Raw genomic sequence first — 10,780 nt, 5'->3', positions numbered from 1 at the left:
ACACACATGTGTGGGGGTTCGTAGATATACCTCACCTATATCTCAGCAGCATGCCATGTACACACACGCACGCACGCACACACACACATTGTGAGGGCAATATGCTGGGCTCTTCCCTGAGGGTTGGGGGCTGCTGGGTGGAGGCCTGTGGCACTGTTAGCCAATAATATAAGACCTTATAGATCCAGATGGAGCAACATATGCTCCTATATCCACGCACGCACCCCCTGACCTCCCTATCTATTCTCATAAATATACAGTGTTTGTATTCAGGCATACCTGCACTCACCCTGATGTTGTATGTTCTTGTTTTAGCCCTGAGAGCGAAGGGCTCTCAATGTCGGCCATTTCAAACAAACGTGTATTATCAACACATTCGGAATTATTTAGTATAGTCTGATTCAGTCATCTTTTTTTGTTTGTTGGTGAATTTTGCGGAGGGATGCTTTTTCTCAAATCTGCTCGGATGCAGACTTATGTCATTAAAATGTCTTATATGTCATAAGAATGCCGGCTTATTCTAGAATCTAGACTACTAACGTGGGAAGTTCTGACATTTCTTTTATACACAAAATATGGGTGTAAACAGCTTAGTGAATGGGAATGAAGTATGATGTTTGGGCCAAATCCTTCTGTCTGAATCCAATTTTTCTCCTCAATGGACTTGGTCAATCGATCTCTGACAAGCTGAGTGCCCTTGACAACATGAGTATGTGGTGAGTATGTGGTCAATGGTGACAACATGAGTATGTGGTCAATGGTGATTTCAAAAGCCAAAGCCCAAATCTCAGCGTAGTTTGTAATCAAGGGACATGAGTGAGTCTGTGTGTGTGCGTGTGCGTGCCAGTGAGTGGGTGAGTTTACCATGTCCTTCATGTAATCTCAAGAACCGACTGATGGACCTCGAACTGGCAACAGGGTCAAGATACTGTACAAGTATTGCATTACAGTTTTTAGGGCGGCTGTGGCTCAGGAGGTAGAGCAGGTCGTCCAATGATCCATGGGTCGGCGGTTCCTTTGAACCCCACCTTGCCTCCAGTGGTTGCCACCATTGGTGTGTGAATGTGGGAAGTGAGGACGCTGGCGTCGACTGTTCGCCGCTTCACCTCTCAATGTATGAATGAATGGACCACCAAATACGCAAGCCTATTTATGTGGCCGCGGTCCCGTGAAATTGTCGCGTGTCTGCTCGTTTCGTGCACACACCCACGACTGACCAGACCTGGATTCTGTTTAGCTTTCTTTTTTTTACGTTGCGGTCCTCGGTCCTCTTCAGCAGACCTGTAGCAGACCTGTCGTTGATCCAGGCGACAACATCTGCATTAATCGATGCCTGAAAAGTACCTTTATGCTTTGTCCCTGTTCCTGTCTCCCATAGCCTACTTCGTCTCATTTGCAGCACTCAATGGCTAAATCTAAACACAAATTAAAAATACAAATTAATAAATATGCATGTTGTGGACTGCTCCTTTCCCCACTCAAAATAGGCCATGCAATTATAATGAAATGGCATATTAATATGCTGCCATCTCAACCTTATTTTTAGTAAAGTCATTTACTAAAACTTTTGCCTCGTATGGTGTTGATGAAAGGGTTATGGTTCCAGCCAACCCTTCCCAGCTATAAGTCATGGCCACAGTCTGGCCACAACATGCATGTGTGGGAGTCCTTCATTTAACGTGTTAATTATTTGGAGTAATTATTTGATCCATGTCTGCTTTCGCCCACACACTCGTATAGGTCACTGAGAATGTACGCACGGCGGGTCGAAGAGCTGTGAACTTAATCCGAGTGATAGTGACTCGCAGGCCTAAATCCTGTCAATCTGCAGCACATGCCGACGTGCCTGTCAGCATCAGAGCAGGAACACTGAGGCCAGAAATTAGAATCACTTGCTGACTGTAGGGCGTCGCAGTCAGCCCGATGAGCGGCCGGAAAATAATTTCCCATTTACTTTTTCACATACAGGAGTAGACGTTTCAGAAAGTATTTATTTAAATACCTTTAAGTCAAAGTCAAAGTCGTGCGATTTGTCACACACGTTACCGCAGTGAAATTTGTTCTCCGCATTTGACCCATCTCTTGGAGCGGTGAGCCGCAGCCAAGGAGAGGTGAGCTGCAGCCAAGGAGAGGTGAGCTGCAGCCAAGGAGCGGTGAGCTGCAGCCAAGGAGAGGTGAGCTGCAGCCAAGGAGAGGTGAGCCGCAGCCAAGGAGAGGTGAGCCGCAGCCAAGGAGAGGTGAGCCGCAGCCAAGGAGAGGTGAGCCGCAGCCAAGGAGAGGTGAGCCGCAGCCAAGGAGAGGTGAGCCGCAGCCAAGGAGAGGTGAGCCGCAGCCAAGGAGAGGTGAGCCGCAGCCAAGGAGCGGTGAGCTGCAGCCAAGGAGAGGTGAGCTGCAGCCAAGGAGCGGTGAGCTGCAGCCAAGGAGAGGTGAGCTGCAGCCAAGGAGAGGTGGTGAGCTGCAGCCAAGGAGAGGTGAGCTGCAGCCAAGGAGAGGTGAGCTGCAGCCAAGGAGAGGTGAGCTGCAGCCAAGGAGAGGTGAGCTGCAGCCAAGGAGCGGTGAGCTGCAGCCAAGGAGAGGTGAGCTGCAGCCAAGGAGAGGTGAGCCGCAGCCAAGGAGAGGTGAGCCGCAGCCAAGGAGAGGTGAGCCGCAGCCAAGGAGAGGTGAGCCGCAGCCAAGGAGAGGTGAGCCGCAGCCAAGGAGAGGTGAGCCGCAGCCAAGGAGAGGTGAGCTGCAGCCAAGGAGCGGTGAACTGCAGCCAAGGAGCGGTGAGCCGCAGCCAAGGAGAGGTGAGCCGCAGCCAAGGAGAGGTGAGCCGCAGCCAAGGAGAGGTGAGCCGCAGCCAAGGAGAGGTGAGCCGCAGCCAAGGAGAGGTGAACTGCAGCCGTGCCGCGCTCGGGAATCATTTGATTAGTAGATTTGCCTCGATCGGATAAAGCCTCGATCGGATAAAGCCTCGATCGGATAAAGCCAACAAAGAAGAAAAAAAGGGCATGCAGGGTACAACACTTTTTTTTTTTTTGTAGTGCCCCCACTCCATTACGCAGCTATGTGTGTCCATACGTGTCCCTGTGTATGTGTGTCCCCATGTGTTCGAGCACGGAAAGCTGCAACAAGGTATCTCTGTCATTTCTCGACCCTTTCGGACGCGGGAACGCTCGCCGGAACCGGGCCGCCCCCCTAGGGAGCGTTTCTGGGTGCCTGGATGTTCCAGGGACCCCTTCAGGGGGTCGTTCCGAAAGGCGGCGGGACTCCTGCGACGCTCTATACGTTCCACCGTAGAGAGGCGTCCAGTGACCACAAAGATAAATTAATAATCCTGGGGGCTCTTCCTTACATATTCTTATAGTCCATCAATCACTCACCCTCACCCCGCTGTAGACGACACGAGTGTCATCAATATCATTTTTCTCTTTCTCTGACACATTGATCACACACACACCGGCCGAGAAAACAACACGCGCGGGAGGCTTATAACGGTGGAGTGGGTGAGCAGCGCCTATATCTGTTGCTGTTGTCTGAGAGTAATCAACTAATGTGAACAGGCAGAGGTAACCTTTCAGAGGCCTCGCTTGCATGGCTGATTTATCCCGCGGATGCGTGCCGCAGAATGCACATCCATATCAATGTGAACTGTATTGAATATGCCACACAGCTATACCTTTTCTCCATTTTTGCTCCTGTTTAGTTTCTCAGTTTTATTGAGTTGGTGCAGCCACTCCAATAAACAGCAACGTGTGACCCTCTGTCTGTCTGTCTGTGTCTGTCTGTCTGTCTGTCTGTCTGTCTGTCTGTCTGTCTGTCTGTGTCTGTGTCTGTGTCTGTGTCTGTCTGTCTGTCTGTCTGTTTAGGGTATACCAACAGGTGAGAAAGTGGCACTGTTGAGCTTGAGCATGATGGGAAGCTGAGTTTTTTGAGTATGGAAAAAACAGCAATGTGTGTCCCTATAGTATTAGTAATAACAGATCTACAAGCTCACAACGCATTAGTCCGACAGCCAATAGTCCGAGAGCCAATAGTCCGACAGTCAATAGTCCGACAGTCAATAGTCTGACTGCCAATAAATAGTCAGACAACCAACAGTCCCACTATTCCAATAGTCAGACAACCAATAGTCCCACTATTTAGTGGCGGCTGTGGCTCAGGAGGTAGAGCAGGTCGTCCAATGATCCCTGGGTTGGCGGTTTGAATCCCGGCTCCTCCTCCTGTCCACATGTCGAAGTGTCCTTGAGCAAGACACTGAACCCTACATTGCCTCCAATGAGTTGGTCGATGTGAGCTCGCCACCATTGGCAGTGAGTGAGGACGCTGGCGTCGACTGTTCGCCGCTTCACCTCCCAATGTATGAATTAATTAACCATTAATTCATGCGCTTTGAGCACTTGGAAAAGCGCTGTAAAAATGTAATTCGTTATTAAAATGCAATTCACTATTCCAACAGTCCGACACACCAATAACACCACTCAGATCAGACAGGTCTGATTTTTTTTCTCTTTCTTTCTTTACTTCTTTCCTTGTTTTTCTTTCTTCTCCTTTCTCATGTCTATCATAGCTCTCTCTCTCTACCCCACATTACTCTATGTCAGTGTGGGACTGAGAAATATATATTTTCTAAAAATGGACTTCAGCAAGGGGGATGGCTGGATTTAATACAGACTCATTATTTTGATTGATGCCGCAGGAATCTGCCACTCACCGCGGAGGCAAAGAGGATTCGGCTACATGCTTTATGGTTTAGAAAAACCTCAGAGGAAAGTTTAAGTCATTCTGGGCGGGAACACCCTTTTGGTGTTTTAAAGCATTATATGTTATACTTTAGCTATTGAGAAAAATAGCAGATCTACAAGCTCATCTACGAGCTTGTAGGTCTGCTATTTTTGAAAAATCGTGAAAGTGCGGCACAAATCTTTGAATATACTCTTTCAGAGCGAACGTTTTTTAACTCAAATCTTTGCTTCTGGGGGGGTGTCCCTGGAACTACATATTTTCAGATGGGGGTCGGCGGCCAATTACATATACTTTTGGAGGTCCTTGACATGAAATAGTTTGAGAACCACTGATATAGAAACATAGCTTTTTATCAGAAAACTGTCATAATTTTAGAAGGAATTTATAGAATCTGTTCTCGGGTCTAAACGGGTTAAGTCCCTTTACGGATCTCTCTCCGGTACTCTCCCTTGTCTTTCAACTTGGTCCTGAGTGACGAATGGATAAGAAGAGTTTCTGCTTTGCAAATTAACTTGAAGCCAGAAAGAGCTTCCCAGAATGCGTGTATTTATTAGAGCCACGTGCTTTGCATGTTTGTGGGTCATTTTGATCAACAACAGGTTTATATTTGGGTTCCTATAATCTCGCAGATTAAAAGCCATAAACGGAATACTGATTTCAGGTGATGATTAATCACAGATTAGAGGCAATGTTCTTTGTTAAACCATTTTGACCTGAGATCAGATTCTAAAAATGTCTTCTACATCCTGACAGTTTTCTGAAAAAGCTATGTTTCTATGTCGGTGGTTCTTCGATATTTCAAAAATAGCAGACCTACAAGCTCGTAGCGCGCCACTCGGTGGCGCGCTATGAGCTTGTAGATCTGCTATTTTTCAATAGCTAAAGCATAACTTAATGCTAACACCAAAAGGGGTTCCCGCCCAAAATGGGTTAAAACGAATTGGACACGGTGAACTTTAATATCCTCAGAGAATGAGATACTTGAATCAAAATATATTAACCCATTCTGGGCGGGAACCAATTTTGGTGTTTCAAGCATTATGTTACACTTTTAGCTATTGGAAAATAGCAGATCTACAAGCTCATAGCGCGGCACCGAGTGCCGCGCTACGAGCTTGTAGGTCTGCTATTTTTGCTTCTGGAGGGTCTCTGGAACAACATATTTTCAGATGGGGGTCGGTGGCCAAATACAGATAATTCTGGGGCTCCTTGACATGAAATAAGTTGAGAACCACTGACGTAGAAACAGGTTTTTCAGAAAACTGAAGACATTAAAACTTAAAAGACATTTTTAAAATCGTTTTCAGGTCTAAAATGGGTTAATGCGTCGACTGTGTTTCTTCAAAACAGTTTATTGTTATGAATCTTATAATTGTAGCTACTAGCTAGTGTTGAATGAAAGCTCATAAGCACCCGGAATTTAATCACATATCCTGTTTGCTTTTGGTAAGGATCCGAGCCATGCTCATGATCTACGCCGAAAAACAATTCACAAATAATGAAATGGTTTAACCGCGTTGAAAATTATGCATATCGTTTCGGGGGGGGGGGGGGGCAGAACGAGGGGTCGTTTTTCACCGGGGAGCCATAATCGTGTAACCCTCAGGGCTGACAGTGAGTCATAACACTTCAGGAATTACATTTCATCGACAAGGATATATTCTAGAAGAATCGCTCTCTTTTTCCGCCTAAAAAAAAAGACACGAGGAAACGAGGAAACGAGCATGCTTCGCTGCGCAACCAAAATTATTTCCCATATTTCTCCCCACCACCGCCCCCTCACCGATGTTCAGTTTGCTCACACACTTTCATAATGAGAAGACACAGAGGCTGGTTGGAAGCATGTACATAGCATTACACTTCAGTTGTTAAGCCATTTCGGGCGGGAACCCCATTTGGTGTTTTAAGCATTCTGTTTTACTTTAGCTATTGAACAATAGCAGATCTACAATATAATTTAGCTATTGAAAAATAGCAGATCTACAAGCTCATAGCGCGGCACTCGGAGCTTGTAAATCTGCTATTTTTGAAAAATCGTGAAAATGTGTCACAAATCTTTGAATATATATTCTTTCAGAGCGAACGCTTTTAACTCAAATCTTTGCTTCTGGGCGGGGGGTCCCTGGAACAACATATTTTCAGATGGGGGTCGGCGACCAAATACATATATTTTTTGGGGGTCCTTGACATGAAATTGTTTGAGAACGACTGACACAGAAACATAGGTTTTTCAGAATATTGTCTATTTAGAATATATATTTTTTTTAGAATCTAGTCTCAGGTCTAAATGGATTAACATATTACTTTACCGCTTGTTGGGGAAAAAAATAAAAATAAGTCATGACTTTATACCCATTTGATTGCAAATGCCACTTGCATGAGACGGGGCGAGAGAATGTATGTAAATCCCCCGAGGGGAGGAAATGCCTAAAAGGCTTGCATGCAGTGTTGTTGTTAACTTAGATTATGATCAAACGCAATGAATAAAACATAACACAATTTGCCCCAAAAATAATAATAATTCATGCAGATGAGGTTCTGTTGTCAGGACAAACTCCTGCATACTAATCCCCCACTGCACTGCTTAGTTCTGTCGTGAAGGAATGCATACAGTTTACACTTGTTTTTAGGATTTAGCAGCACCTGACCACCGTTTTCATGAATGCATCCGATTAAAGTCATTGTCTCCACCAGGCCGAAGGCATGGGGAGAGAGAGAGTATGTTTTGCACTCCGTCCGTGGGTGTGTGAGTGTTTCCGTCCGTCTGTGTACCGCTTATCTCCGGCACCGTTAACCCGGTCGATGCCAAACTTTGCACACACACTCCCTGGATGCCAACGATGAACCTCTGCCCCAAGTTTTCCAGAACGGTCTGTTATAGCGCCACCAGGAGGCAGACTTTTGAAAAACACATTTTTTGATACTACTCCTCCAGATTCTGTCCAAAAATCCTGCAAATCGTTACACACTATCTCTATAGTCATGTGTCCAAGACGGATCTGTCCCATATTTCATATTCCATCCTAATTGGCTAACATTGGCTTTCAAAGTTTGCAGGATTGGCTCGTTTTGAACAAAAAGCCTCAAATCATGTACGCAGCGTGCAATTTACGTGACATCTTTCATATAGTTTCCTACTAGGCTGAGGAACATATCCCACACATCACTATTATAGCGCCCGAGGGGCACTTTATCTTGTCTTTCTTTCTTTCTTTCTTTCTTTCTTTCTTTCTTTCTTTCTTTCTTTCTGTCTTTCTTTCTTTCTTTCTTTCCTTTCTGGTGGATCTTCCACCAGAAAGCATGCACAGCCCTCATTATGAGCTATTATCTCAACTCAGCGTCCAAAACACCAGTTGTTGAAACTGACGACGACTCTTGACAGATACGTACCGTGTTACTGTCCACACGCCACGCTCAGCGTCACAAAGCACACTGTATTAAACTCTGGACAGATACGTACCGTGTTACTGTCCACACGCCACGCGCAGCGTCACAAAGCACACCGTATTAAACTCCCCCAGCGTTCGTTAATCCTTTTGTACAGTGCACACAGAGTTCTGTTACCACTCAGGGTTTTTACAGTGCACACATAGTTCCGTTACCACCCAGGGTTCTTACAGTGCACACAGAGTTCTGTTACCACTCAGGGTTCTTACAGTGCACACAGAGTTCTGTTACCACTCAGGGTTCTTACAGTGCACACATAGTTCTGTTACCACTCAGGGTTCTTACAGTGCACACAGAGTTCTGTTACCACTCAGGGTTCTTACAGTGCACACAGAGTTCTGTTACCACTCAGGGTTCTTACAGTGCACACAGAGTTCTGTTACCACTCAGGGTTCTTACAGTGCACACAGAGTTCTGTTACCACTCAGGGTTTTTACAGTGCACACAGAGTTCTGTTACCACTCAGGGTTCTTACCGTGCACACATAGTTCTGTTACCACTCAGGGTTCTTACAGTGCACACAGAGTTCTGTTACCACTCAGGGTTCTTACAGTGCACACATAGTTCTGTTACCACTCAGGGTTTTTACAGTGCACACAGAGTTCTGTTACCACTCAGGGTTCTTACAGTGCACACAGAGTTCTGTTACCACTCAGGGTTCTTACAGTGCACACAGAGTTCTGTTAGTGCACACAGAGTTCTGTTACCACTCAGAGTTCTGTTACCACTCAGGGTTCTTACAGTGCACACAGAGTTCTGTTACCACTCAGGGTTCTTACAGTGCACACAGAGTTCTGTTACCACTCAGGGTTCTTACAGTGCACAAAGAGTTCTGTTACCACTCAGGGTTCTTACAGTGCACACAGAGTTCTGTTACCACTCAGGGTTTTTACAGTGCACACAGAGTTCTGTTACCACTCAGGGTTCTTACAGTGCACACAGAGTTCTGTTAGTGCACACAGAGTTCTGTTACCACTCAGAGTTCTGTTACCACTCAGGGTTCTTACAGTGCACACAGAGTTCTGTTACCACTCAGGGTTTTTACAGTGCACACAGAGTTCTGTTACCACTCAGGGTTCTTACAGTGCACACATGTACCACACATAGTTCCGTTAACACTCAGGGTTCTTACAGTGCACACAGAGTTCTGTTACCACTCAGGGTTCTTACAGTGCACACAGAGTTCTGTTACCACTCAGGGTTTTTACAGTGCACACAGAGTTCTGTTACCACTCAGGGTTCTTACAGTGCACACAGAGTTCCGTTACCACTCAGGGTTCTTACAGTGCACACAGAGTTCTGTTACCACTCAGGGTTCTTACAGTGCACACAGAGTTCCGTTACCACTCAGGGTTCTTACAGTGCACACAGAGTTCTGTTACCACTCAGGGTTCTTACAGTGCACACAGAGTTCCGTTACCACTCAGGGTTCTTACAGTGCACACAGAGTTCTGTTACCACTCAGGGTTCTTACAGTGCACACATGTGCAACGTGACAGTAATTGGGCCATCAAGGAGCCCCGCTCCGCCAGGCTAGCAGCCATGGAGAATATTAATGGGGTAGGGACCAGAAAATGATGCGCACACACACACACACACACACACACACACACACACACACACACACACACACACACACACACACACACACATGCACACACACACGCACAGAGACACACATGCACACACGCACGCACACACGCACGCCTAAAAAACCCAGCCTTGATCATAACTAGACATGGCCTGTAATAATGACTGACTGCACTAAAGAGAATCTGCCTACCGTACTCTTCACAGCTAGAGCCTGCTGTGCCATGTCCATGCATGCACACACACACACACATATGCGTGCAAGCACGCACACACGTGTGTGTCCATCATGCATGTGGACATTGCACCGCGTGACATGGCGTCTAGTCGGCCTATACTACTTGCAGTGGTGGGAAAAAAGTATTCACATATGTTTTACTTAAGTAAAAGTATCAATACTGCAATGTACATGTACTCCATTACAAGTAGAAGTCCAGAATTCAAAATGTACTAGAGTAAAAGTATGAAAGTATTGGCATCAAAATGTACTTAAAGGTTTGGTGAGCCAGAAAACCCCAGACCACAGAAAATCTACTGAATATTAAACGGACCCCTGGCTAATAAGACAAATATGCCTTAAAACATTATACTTGCCCTCTACAACTAAAATAAAAAAATAAAAACACCTTAAATATTGTATTTTTTCATGAATAGAGAATCTTTCACTCAATAGGAGCTGCTCCTGTCGCAAGTTGATGATGTCATATGTCCATGTGGTCTAGCCCTATGGAGTGCATATGCTAATAAAAAAAAACATTCCTAAGGTTAATATGAGCATCAAAGCAATATTTTAAATACTTTTTATTAGCATGTGCGTTCTATATATTCCAAAGGACTGGACCACGCATAGACATATGACATCATCAACTTGTGACACGAGCAGTTCCTATTGAGTGAAAGATTCTCTATTTATGAAAGAAATACAATATTGGAAGTGTTTTTAATTGTTAAGTTTAGTTATAGAGGGCATGTATAATGTTTTAAGGCATATTTGTCATATTAGCCAGGGTTCCTTTTA

Source organism: Electrona antarctica (genome assembly GCF_951216825.1).
Source record: "Electrona antarctica genome assembly, chromosome: 4".
Taxonomy (NCBI): Eukaryota; Metazoa; Chordata; class Actinopteri; order Myctophiformes; family Myctophidae; genus Electrona; species Electrona antarctica.
This window is presented reverse-complemented; position numbering follows the sequence as displayed.